The following is a 12,097-nucleotide window of genomic DNA, read 5'->3' as shown; positions in this document are numbered from 1 at the left end:
ATTATAAATTTTATTAAGGGTAAATTATACAAGTGATATCTTACGTTTTTTATCCGTTAGTTTTTGTCACCAGTTTAAAAAGTTTTTAGTTTTGGTCAACCAACAAAATGGTTAAATTTTAATTTGACCTCTGAATTTAGACAAAATATTAATTTGACCTTAAACTTTACATAAAATACTAATCTAACTCTTAAACTCTAAATAAAATTTGAACTAACCCCTAAATTCAATCAAAGTTAACGTCTCTACTCGCCACTCATCGTCGTCGTCGCCCATCGTCAGTTTTCATCACCAGTCATTGTCGTCGGTTGTCATGTCAACATGCGTCGCCCATTTTAATCTTCATCGTCGTCGGTTCATCTTCACCCCTAAATTCATACTTTTTTGAATCAATTTAAATGCCAGGTGTTATTATTTAGGTGTCTCATTCCTCCTAGTCGTTAAAAATTTCATTACTAATATTTTTCACTTTTTTAATATTTTTAAATTTTTATTTAAAATAAAATAAAAACTTAAAATTATATTTTTTAATTAAAAAAACTCAAAAATTTTAATACTTTGAAAACTCTAATTCAAGTAGTCGGTGATAATTTTGAGAAGGTTTGTAAGTGAAGTAGGGTGTGAAAGTCAAAGTACAACAATGATGTTAATGCATAGTTTGGACTTTTTGTTAATTCTAATAGGTCAAAGTTTTCTGACTCCGTTGTACTACCACACATGGTGCATGTTCCCAACAGAATTTTGTTAATTCGGCCACAATTTTCTTTAACAAATTCTAAATGTAATTCTAATTGTATCAAAAAGAGAGGTAAAAAACTTTAGTGAATAGTAGAATGGTTCTAGTGAGTTGAAAACTCATGATCAGTCAAATATGTTTGCTCTAATTTAGTCATAATTAACTTAAGGGTCCTCTGTTAGTGATGAATTTAAAGATATTTTTTAGAGTACAAAAAGAAATTGATTCAAGTGGTAAGCAACTTGATTTCGTTTAAGCAAGATCTCGAGTTTAAGTTATTGTGTATGCAGAAAATCCCTACTGTGAGACTCACACATTAAAATCAAGTGTGCAACGTGAGTCAGTCTGGATTAGTCAACGTAACGCTTTAAAATCGGGAGGACAATCACTAAACATATTTTTTTGAGTAAATACTCAGATATTAAAAAATTGTTCAAGATAGATATAAATTAAATTTTAAGATATATATAATTTATAAAATAAATAAATAATTAAAAATTTTGAATTTCAAAATGTGCAATTACCCTGAATATGACATTCACGGATGAAATTATGCCACTGTCACTTCTATTTTTTTATTAAAATTATATTAGTATATATTAAAATAAAGCTATTTATTTAATCTTATCGTTCTCATCTTCTATATTTAATTATATATTATCTCCTCATATTTTATGAGTATTTATACTTTGTCTCCTTAAATTAAAATCATGATTTCATCCTCATAAACGTGGTTCTACCGTTGTTACTTCTTATATATATTCAATGAATTTTAATAACATTTACATATATATATTCAACGAGTTTTAAAATAGTGGACATAAATCTCGTGAATCTTACAATGATCACATCATAAACTCATTCATATATAAAAATCCTGTTCAATGTTACAAATATATTAGGGACACATGTCAACATTCTTATACACATCTTTTACCAGATATCTTAATAATACATATATTTAAAGACGGAGTTATAATATTAATTCAAGAGAGACATAAAATAGCTAAAAATAAAAAAATAAGAAAAATCTAAATAAATTAAAATTAAAAAATCTAAATAAATCTATTCATATATATTTTTCAATAATAACAAATTGAGAGTAATGCCCCGTACGATGCATAGCTTCATCCCTACATATATTTGTCTCAGTAATTTTACATTAATTTTATTCCAAAATATTCATTTTATAAAAGTATTCATATATTTCAAATATCAAAGGGTTAAAAGAAGTAGCAACGTTTAAGGGATATTAACATTAACGTTGCCATTTGCCTATTGCATTGAGAAAATGCATTACAATAACCATTCTCTGCTACTTACACTTCCCTGGAAACCTTTTTAAGTTACATTACAAATCTATACCTTGGCAAAGAAAAACCCTGGTACCTATACATATGACTAACATTTTCATATAGAAAATTACCAAAAAATGAGAGAGAGATAAGAAATTATACAATAAAATCGAAGGAAATTGATTACCTGAGTTAGCTGATATCGTTTGTAACTGACAGGTATGGTCACTCATTTTAAATATCTGACACTATAAAATTTTCCTTTGGCTCACCTTTAACTCCCCATTTTATATCCGATGGGGACTTAACAGGAAAGGCTAGAAGATGGTGGTTATAGGTTATGATCAATACCAGTAAGAGTGAAGAAAGTTTACAAGCAATTTCATGCGAAGCCAGCGAGTGAACTTTTCTTTTTGGAAGCAAGTAAATTAATGTGTCAGTTCCAAAGGGATTTTTCCTACTCCGACAGTTTGAACAGCAACTTCCCACTTGATTGGACTTAGGTGAAGATAAATGCATGATCAATAGCAGCGAGGATGATATGCAAGAAAGTTTATGAACAAACACATGAAAAGCCAACAAGTGAACTGGTGTGTCAAAAGGACAGTTCCTTTTGCAATAATGAGTCTCACAATTCCCCACTTGATTGGACTTCGGTTATGATAAGTTTTTGGCCGTGCATTATGGAGCAGATTAAATATTAATCATGTGTAATTAGTTGCAGACACACTTCCTATTTTGTAGTATATAAAAAATTTGCATCCAATAGTAGCAATGCTTTCACTAAAAGGGTTTATTTATTATGTTTCTATGGATCAAAGTTCAGTTTATTTTCCTCAAAGAATACGACACAAATAGAGGATGATTTTGTTGTAAGTAACAATCCGTGGTTATCTTTTATTTATTTGTTTATTTTGGGATCAGAGTTTGAATTATTTATTCATTGGAGTGAGGAACCAAATCAGACCGGAAAATAATAAGAAAGAAGGGGAATATTGCTTGCACAGGCAACAGAGACACTGCAGGGACCTTGCACAAAACAAAAATGTGGGGTATAAAACTATATTCCAAATCAAGAATAAAGATACCCAACTAATACTTACTTCAAAGTAGGTGCCAAACGGAACATCATGTGTCTGATGTACAGTTCAAAAACCTACGAGAAGAAAGAAATTGAGTAAATTCAATTAAATCAACCAAACATAGAATCTACAATAAAGATGCAAATGATGTTTTTTTTCACTAAACATAGAATCAATCAAACATATGTATCACAAACATTGAAGTTTTTTTCATTAAAGAAGTAAGACAACCTTAAGTTTATTAAATAATAAATTATTAAACAGACGAAAAAAAGAGGTCATACAAGCTTTTTCTTATCTGATGATAAAACAAAAATGTTGATCCTCAGTCATGGCACTGTCTGGGGGGCACATAGGATTGTTACTAATGGATCTGAATGTAATCTCTCTCACTTGACCTTCATATTTTTTGCAGCATGCCACTGTCCCATCTGAAAGTAGAACAACAGAGTGGGTTCAAACTTTCAATTCATTCAACTAGGGATGAAGAAATCCCTGGGAAGATTACCACTAATTTATATGAGGGGAAAGATGCCATGTTTATACCATCAAAAGTTTGGAGATGTTTAAATCAAGTTTAACCTCGACAGTTGGATTTTACAAGCAATATAAGGGTCCGTTTGTTTTACTGAAAACGTTTTCCGGAAAATGAAATCTGGAAAATGTTTTACAGAAATGTAAATCATTTTCCAGAAAACATTTTCCAGTGTTTGGATGGTACATTGTAAAATGTTTTACACTGTTTGGTTAATTTTTTTGAAAACAGTTTTCAAAATCTGTTTTAATAAAGAAGCATACATATTCGATATGTTTTATTCTTTATTATTTTTAAAGATTCATTTTTTTAATATATAATTATATTTTATAAAAATTTGTATTTTAGATAATATTAATAACTTATGTGAATTGTGTTATAAATACATTATTTTAGGTTTATTTTATGTAGGTTTATTTTATATAATATTAATAATTGATTAAAAATATATTATAAAAGTTTATAAATCCTAAGAAGGTTTAATTAATAGTACATCAAATTAAAACAGTAATAGTACATAACATTGTAATAATAATAATAATAGTGTCAAAATATATAATTAAAGGGTTTATGACATTAAAATAACAATAATATCCAACATCAATAATACCAAGTCTAATTCATGGTATTTAAAATGAACTTATAGCTGTGATTGTGAATACTATAGGTATAATAGCTTTATTTTACAGTGGAAATAATTTGCCATGTAACCCCCTAAACCCGACCTATGCGTTTCGACTAAGTCTAGTGGATCACATTATGATTCTTTAAGACATTTTTCCGAAACCGTTATTCAAACAATGTAAAATCACATTATAAATGACATGAAATTATAATAAATCATACTATCAAAACCTAACTTGTAAATATAATACCAATAAGTAATAAATTAATTTAAAACATATCTTAAAAATCAAATCACGATAAACCGAATAGTAATAGTAAAAATTTCATCATATTAAAATCCCATACTTTAAATTAAGGTCCATGTTAACAAAATAAAGACAACTTGCAAGGTAAAAACATTACAATCAAATATACTTCAAGAGATATGTTGATCCTCCAAGTGCTCAATCCAAGGTATCTAACCAACAGTATCTGAAAGGGGGAAAAACATTTTCGAAAAGTGAGCTAGGCTCAGTGTGTCCCAACATTACCATAAAAATTCAATAGGTACACTAAACAAAATCATAGTCCATTAAGTCCCATAAAATTATACTGCAGTAAATCTCTTTACAAAACGTTACCCTAAGGGAACATCTTAGGGCCTGAGAGCCTACCCAAGATAGATTTCGGGGCCGTGGGGCCTACCTAAGAACACATCTTAGGGCCGCAGGGCCGCAGAGCCTACCTAAGAGTCACATTAGGTCCGTAAAATTTTCCAGCTTGATCAGAGCTGTACTTTATAAATTCGTATTCCAAAAATTTAATTGCACCGTGTTATAAATTCCATAAATCCATAAACATGGTAATCATATACCATTTCAAAAACAAATATCAGATAACAGTCATAATCCATAAATCATCACATTAAATCGGTGCATCAACAAATCGGAAACCAAAGAATTCAGTGTACCACATATTAAAACAAATAAAACAGTTCAGTAATAAATAGGAAACACACCTCGATAATAGTTCAAATCGTGGATCTACTGATTGCTGGTTTCACCACGCTCTGCTACAGTTTTCGAACCTAATTTATAATATCACTATATTACTAATGGGTAACATAAATAAATCTCTAAAATCATAAAATTTACGAGTCTTACGAGTGAATACTGGTATACGTGGTTTAACTGATCTAGAAGAGTTGGGTCGAGCTATCGAACGATCCGGAGAGTCTCTTGTACCTTCAAACAATAATAATTAATCAGCCCCAAATCTTACTTAATTGTTCAAAGCTAGAATTCTTAAGTATATAAGCATTTTTCGGGTTTGACTATCATTTTGGGGTATTTCGAGTCTGAATTTGGCCAAACGGATTGCGGAATCGGAATCAGGACGTCGAAAAATATAAAGTATGACTTTTTGAAAATTCAGATTCTTGGTCAAAGTCAAAGTCAACCACTTTAACCGTAGATTTGGAGACCTTCGGATTCGAATTTGACAAAACGGACCACGGAAACGGATTCGGCACGTCGAAAACTATCAGGATAGGTATACTCGGAAAAGATTAACGGTCGTTTAATGCTCGGTCAAAGCCATTTTAAGTTTTGGTCAAAGAAAGTCAACGGTCAACGGTCAACGGTCAACGGTCAACGGTCAACGGTCGGGTCGACGGTCGGGTCGGGTCGGGTCAACGGTCGGGTCGGGTCAACGGTCGGGTCGGGTCAGACCGGTCAAACCGATTCAGACCGGTCAAACCGGTTCGAACCGGTTAAAACCGGTCAAACCGGTCAGAACCGGTTGAAAACCGGTCAAAACCGGTTAAAAACCGGTCAAACCGGTTTCCAGCAGCCACTCGCCCTGCGGCGGCGCGTGTGGCGCGTGAGGCGTCCTCCGGGGCCCTAAAAATCCCGGAAAAATTTCTAAAAATTATTTGAGCGATTTCAAGATACTTACAACGATCGGTTCAAATTTTTGAACGGCGGAGAGCTCGATTTCAAATCGGCCGAATCTTTGACTGCACCACCTCCTCACGCGCCGCCGTCTACGGCGGACAAGATTGACACCGGTGAACTCGGAACGGCACAAGGAACACGATGGTGCGGGAGGTGTCGTAAACAGAGCAACGATCAGCGGTGAATTTAAGATTTTCTCAGCGATAGAGCTAACAAAACCGTCGCTACTTTGACTGGAAATTCCCGACGTTTGGCCGCGTTTCGCTTCAATTAATTTGAAGGTTTTGCTCCTCGCTCGATGATGAACACAACGGTGGTTTCAAAACAACGATCGGAATTCGGACGGCGTCGGAATCGAGTTTGGAAGTTGTGTGCGTGAGTAAGAATTTCACAATTGTTTTCTGTTTTGAAAACAGAAAACCATTCATACGTTTATATGAAATTTTCTGCCGACACTAAAAGGAGTAATGCAGGGCTTGGTCCCTGAATTTCCTTTAACTTCTAAAATGGCCTAAAATTTTGAAAACTTTCGATTTAATCCTCAAATTTTGCCAAATTACTTAATTAAATTTTTTTTTCTCTAAATTTTATTCCGGGTTGTTACAATTCTCCCCCTCTACAAGAAATTTCGTCCTCAAAATTTACCTTATGAGAATAGTTGAGGAAACTGAGCCTCCATTGACTCCAATGTCTCCCAAGTAGCTTCTGAGGGTCCTCCATTACTCCACTGAACTTTGACCATTGGAATTCGCCTATTCCGAAGAACTCTTTCATCTCTTTCTAAAATCTGAATGGGCTCCTCCTCATATGACAAATCAGGTCTCAGCTCTACTTCTTCAACCTGAATAATGTGACCTGGATCTGGACGGTATCTCCTCAACATTGATACATGAAAGACATCATGAATACAACTTAACTCAGAAGGCAACTCAAGCTGATATGCAACAGGTCCTACCCTCTTCAAGATACGAAATGGTCCAATAAATCTTGGACTTAATTTACCCTTACGCCCGAATCTTAATACTTTCTTCCAGGGTGAAACTTTCAAAAAGACCCGATCTCCCACTTCAAACTGTATATCCTTCCTTCTTTGATCTGCATAAGATTTCTGCCTATCAAATGCCTCTTTCAGACGGTCACGGATTAATCTGACTGTGTCCTCCGTCTCTCGCACTAACTCAGGTCCCAACATTTTCCTATCACGCAACTCAGTCCAACAGATCGGAGTGCGACATTTACGCCCATAGAGTGCTTCATAGGGTGCCATACGAATACTGGTCTGATAACTGTTATTGTAAGCAAATTCAGCCAACGGCAAAAAGTTCTCCCAACTACCATGAAAATCGATTACGCAACCCCGCAACATATCCTCCAGAATCTGAATTGCTCTCTCAGATTGACCATCAGTTTGTGGATGAAAGGATGTACTATAATCCAATCTTGTTCCCAAAGCCGTATGTAACGCCTTCCAAAATCTCGAAGTAAATCTCGGATCTCGATCAGAAATAATAGAACATGGAATACCATGCAATCTGACAATCTCTGAAATATACAATCTTGCCAGCTTATCCAAAGTATAATTTACTCGCACAGGAATGAAGTGAGCTGACTTTGTAAGTCTGTCAACAATCACCCAAACTGAATCTTTTTTCAAAGGAGTCATAGGCAAGCCAGTAACAAAATCCATAGTAATACGCTCCCATTTCCATTCAGGAATCTTGATAGGCTGTAACAAACCTGATGGATGTTGATGTTCTGCCTTAACTTGCTGACAAGTCAAACACCTAGCCACAAAGTCAGATATGTCTTTCTTCATACCAGTCCAATAATACCTCTCTCTCAAATTCCGGTACATCTTATCTCCTCCGGGGTGCATAGCATATGGACTACTGTGAGCCTCAGTAAGGATAGTCTGCCTTAATTCAGCGTCATCAGGCACACAATATCTACCTTTAAAGCATAAAACTTCATCCTGATCAATTGCGTAATCTGTGTTTGTCCCCTGCTCTACTTGCTCAAAGATGGAAAGCAAGGAGCTATCAAGGGGCTGCTTAGCTTTGATCTCATCAACCAAGGTCGGCTTAACTTGCAATTCTGCTAACAAAGTGCCATCGTCATATAAATTCATCTTGGCCATTAAAGACCTCAACTCCGATACCGTCTTTCGACTCAAAGCATCTGCTACAATGTTAGCTTTACCAGGGTGGTAATCAATCACGCAATCATAATCCTTCAGAAGCTCTAACCAACGACGCTGTCTCAAATTAAGCTCCTTCTGGGTCAGGAGATACTTTAAGCTCTTATGATCCGTGAAAATATAACACTTTTCTCCATAAAGATAGTGTCTCCAAATCTTCAAGGCAAAAATCATTGCTGCTAACTCCAAATCATGAGTAGGATAATTACACTCATGCGGTCGCAGCTGACGGGATGCATAAGCCACCACCTTACTTTCCTGCATTAAAACACAACCAAGTCCTGAATGTGAAGCATCACTATACACTGTAAAATCTTTCCCGGACTCTGGTTGAATCAACACCGGTGCTTGAGTCAAAACCACCTTTAATTTCTCAAAGCTCTCCTGTTGTGCCTCGCCCCAGTCAAACGACACATTCTTCCTTAACAACTTTGTCAAAGGAGAAGCAATGATCGAAAAACCCTCAACAAAACGTCGATAATAACCAGCCAAGCCCAAGAAACTGCGGATTTCAGATACGTTCTTAGGTCGTTTCCAATTCATAATAGCCTCTATCTTGCTGGGATCAACCTGAACACCTCGCGCAGAAATAATATGCCCCAGAAATGACACTTCTTGAAGCCAAAACTCACACTTGCTTAGTTTGGCATATAGACGATGCTCTCTCAAAGTCCGCAGAACGATCTTCAAATGCTCGTCATGCTCTGCCTCAGTACGAGAATAGATCAGAATATCGTCAATGAAGACCACCACAAATTGATCCAAATATGGTCGGAACACCCGATTCATCAAATCCATAAAAGCTGCAGGAGCGTTCGTCAAACCAAAAGGCATCACTAAAAATTCATAATGACCATATCTAGTGCGAATGGTCGTTTTTGCAACATCAGATCCTTTAACTTTCAATTGATAATACCCCGAACGAAGATCAATCTTAGAGAATACAGTAGCTCCTTGCAATTGATCAAATAAGTCATCAATCTTGGGTAATGGGTATTTATTCTTGACTGTCATCTTGTTCAATTTCCGATAGTCAATACATAATCTTAGCGACCCATCCTTCTTTTTCACGAATAGAACTGGAGCTCCCCATGGTGAAGTACTATGTCGGATAAATCCTCGATCGAATAATTCTTGCAATTGGACTTTCAACTCCTTAAGTTCCTTTGGAGCCATACGATAAGGTGCCATAGAAATAGGTGAAGATCCCGGATAAGTCTCAATCTCGAACTCTACCTCTCTATCAGGAGGTAACCCAGGCATCTCCTCAGGAAAAACATCAGGAAACTCGCTAACTGTACGAATCTCCTCGATTGTGGACAATGCACCTTTGGTGTTCAAAATACAAGCAATGAAGGTCTCATATCCCTTTCGGATCATACGATCAATTTCCATCGCTGAAACTATATTGGAGAGATAGCCACGCCGTTCACCAATTAACACAACAGTCCGACCATCTGAAGTCTTCAGAGTAGCCCGCTTGTATTCGCAATCCAGCTTTACCTTGTGTTTATTCAACCAATCCATTCCAAGAATTAGATCGAACTCCTCTAGAGGAAGCTCCATAAGATCAGCGAGAAAAATTTCTCCCTGAACCTCGAGAGGGCAACGCCGAAATACTTTATTCACTAATACCGATTGTCCTACTGGACTCGTAACTGTAACAGTATTTTCAGTGTTCTCTATCGGAATCTGAAGGTTTCGAGATACTGAGCTCGATACATAGGAGTGAGTGGAGCCATTGTCCAGTAATGCAAAGTATGGGATAGAATAAATAGTAAATGTACCTGCAATAACCTCAGGCTCATCTCTGTCATCCCGACGTCTAGTGGCATAAACCAAGGCTGGCTGTCTAGCCTCAGAAACTGTTGGCCCTCTATTTTGCTGAGGTCGAGCTCTACTGTCTGTCCTGGACGCTGAACCACGAGCCTTTACTTGGCTACGATCTCTAATTGGAGTATGTACTGTAGTCTGAGAACGCACAGGAGTCTGGGTAGCGATCCGCTCAGACGAAGCTAGCTGAGGACAATCCCTCCGAAAATGTCCACTAGATCCACAATGAAAACATGCTCCGGTCTTCTTATAACACTCTCCCGTGTGCCGTTTCCCACAAAAGTCACACTGAGGCACTAGAACCGGAACCGAAGAACCACCTCTACTAACAGCTAAAGGTGATGATACAGTAGGCCTGAAGCGTGTATTGCTCCTCTGAGGGGCTGCAGTACGAGTCCTCTTACCGGAATGTGCGGATGATTCAGTAGGGCCAAAAGATTTCCTAGATCGCTCCTGATCAACACGCTCTCTACCAGAAGCTAACGCCTCCATCTCCTCAGCATCCTTGGCTCTGCTTACCAGCACATCAAAAATCTCATCTTGAAGGGCTACCACCTGCCTACGTAGCTCGTATCTGAGTCCAAAGGCAAATTTACGACATCGATCTCTTTCGGTAGGCACCAGACTGATTCCATACTTTAACAATTTCAAGAACTCTATCTCATACTCTGAAACAGTCATGTCACCCTGAACCAAGTCCTGAAACTACTGTCGTCTCTGGACTAAGTAGCGCTCACCCAAGAATCGGCTCCGAAAGCGCTCCTTGAAGAAATCCCATGTCAAACGATCAGTAGAAACACTACTGGTCACTGACTCCCACCATGTGTGGGCATTGCCATCTAACATCGCTACTGCCCCCAAATATCTCTTAGTTGAGTCCAAACCCAACTGATCCATGCGTCTTTCTGTATCCTGTAGCCAATCTTCTGCTTCAGTAGGAATTCCTCCCAGCTGTCCTCCAAAAGTCCTGACCCCATTAGCAATTAGAGTCTGCGAAATAGGAACCTCAGATACAACACCAGCAGCTCTGACTGCTCCCTGTATCAACTGTAGAAATTGTCTACCAAAAGTCTCATCCAAAGCAACTCCGGTAGATTCTGACTCAATATCTGTCGCTCCTATGATCGGTGTAGTCATGCCAATACCATCGGTAGGAGGCATATTCGTTGGGGTCGTAGGAGCAGGATCACCTATCGGAGGTGGGGGATCTACTCGTATCTCATCGATCGGATCTGCAAATCTAGCCACTCGACCACGTCCACGGCTAGTTCGACGACCACGTCTAGCACTCATTTTTGGTGGATCTCAAGTTTGCTACAGAAGATAAAACTTAGGGTTAGATAAGCACTTGGAGTCTCGAACACAGTTAAAATTTTAATAACTTTGTGACATGACCTTAGTAACTTGTTTTGTAAATATTTCAAAATCGTATTTTCAATTTGGACTCATACACAGTCCGAGGTTTAAAAACCAAAGGCTCTGATACCAATAAATGTAACCCCCTAAACCCGGCCTATGCGTTTCGACTAAGTCTAGTGGATCACATTATGATTCTTTAAGACATTTTTCCGAAACCGTTATTCAAACAATGTAAAATCACATTATAAATGACATGAAATTATAATAAATCATACTATCAAAACCTAACTTGTAAATATAATACCAATAAGTAATAAATTAATTTAAAACATATCTTAAAAATCAAATCACGATAAACCGAATAGTAATAGTAAAAATTTCATCATATTAAAATCCCATACTTTAAATTAAGGTCCATGTTAACAAAATAAAGACAACTTGCAAGGTAAAAACATTACAATCAAATATACTTCAAGAGATATGTTGATCCTCCAAGTGC

The 12,097-nt window shown here is 36.7% G+C and overlaps 1 pseudogene; it reads right to left on the bottom strand.

Moving 5' to 3' along the window:
- The window catches only part of LOC120168886, a 179,868-nt pseudogene that overhangs the window by 107,276 nt on the left and 60,495 nt on the right, over positions 1 to 12,097 (bottom strand).

Source organism: Hibiscus syriacus, unplaced genomic scaffold (genome assembly GCF_006381635.1).
Source record: "Hibiscus syriacus cultivar Baekdansim isolate YM2019G1 unplaced genomic scaffold, ASM638163v2 tig00111741_pilon, whole genome shotgun sequence".
NCBI lineage: Eukaryota > Viridiplantae > Streptophyta > Magnoliopsida > Malvales > Malvaceae > Hibiscus > Hibiscus syriacus.
Note: the sequence above shows the minus strand (reverse complement) of the source record. Positions and strands in the feature narration are given on the sequence as shown.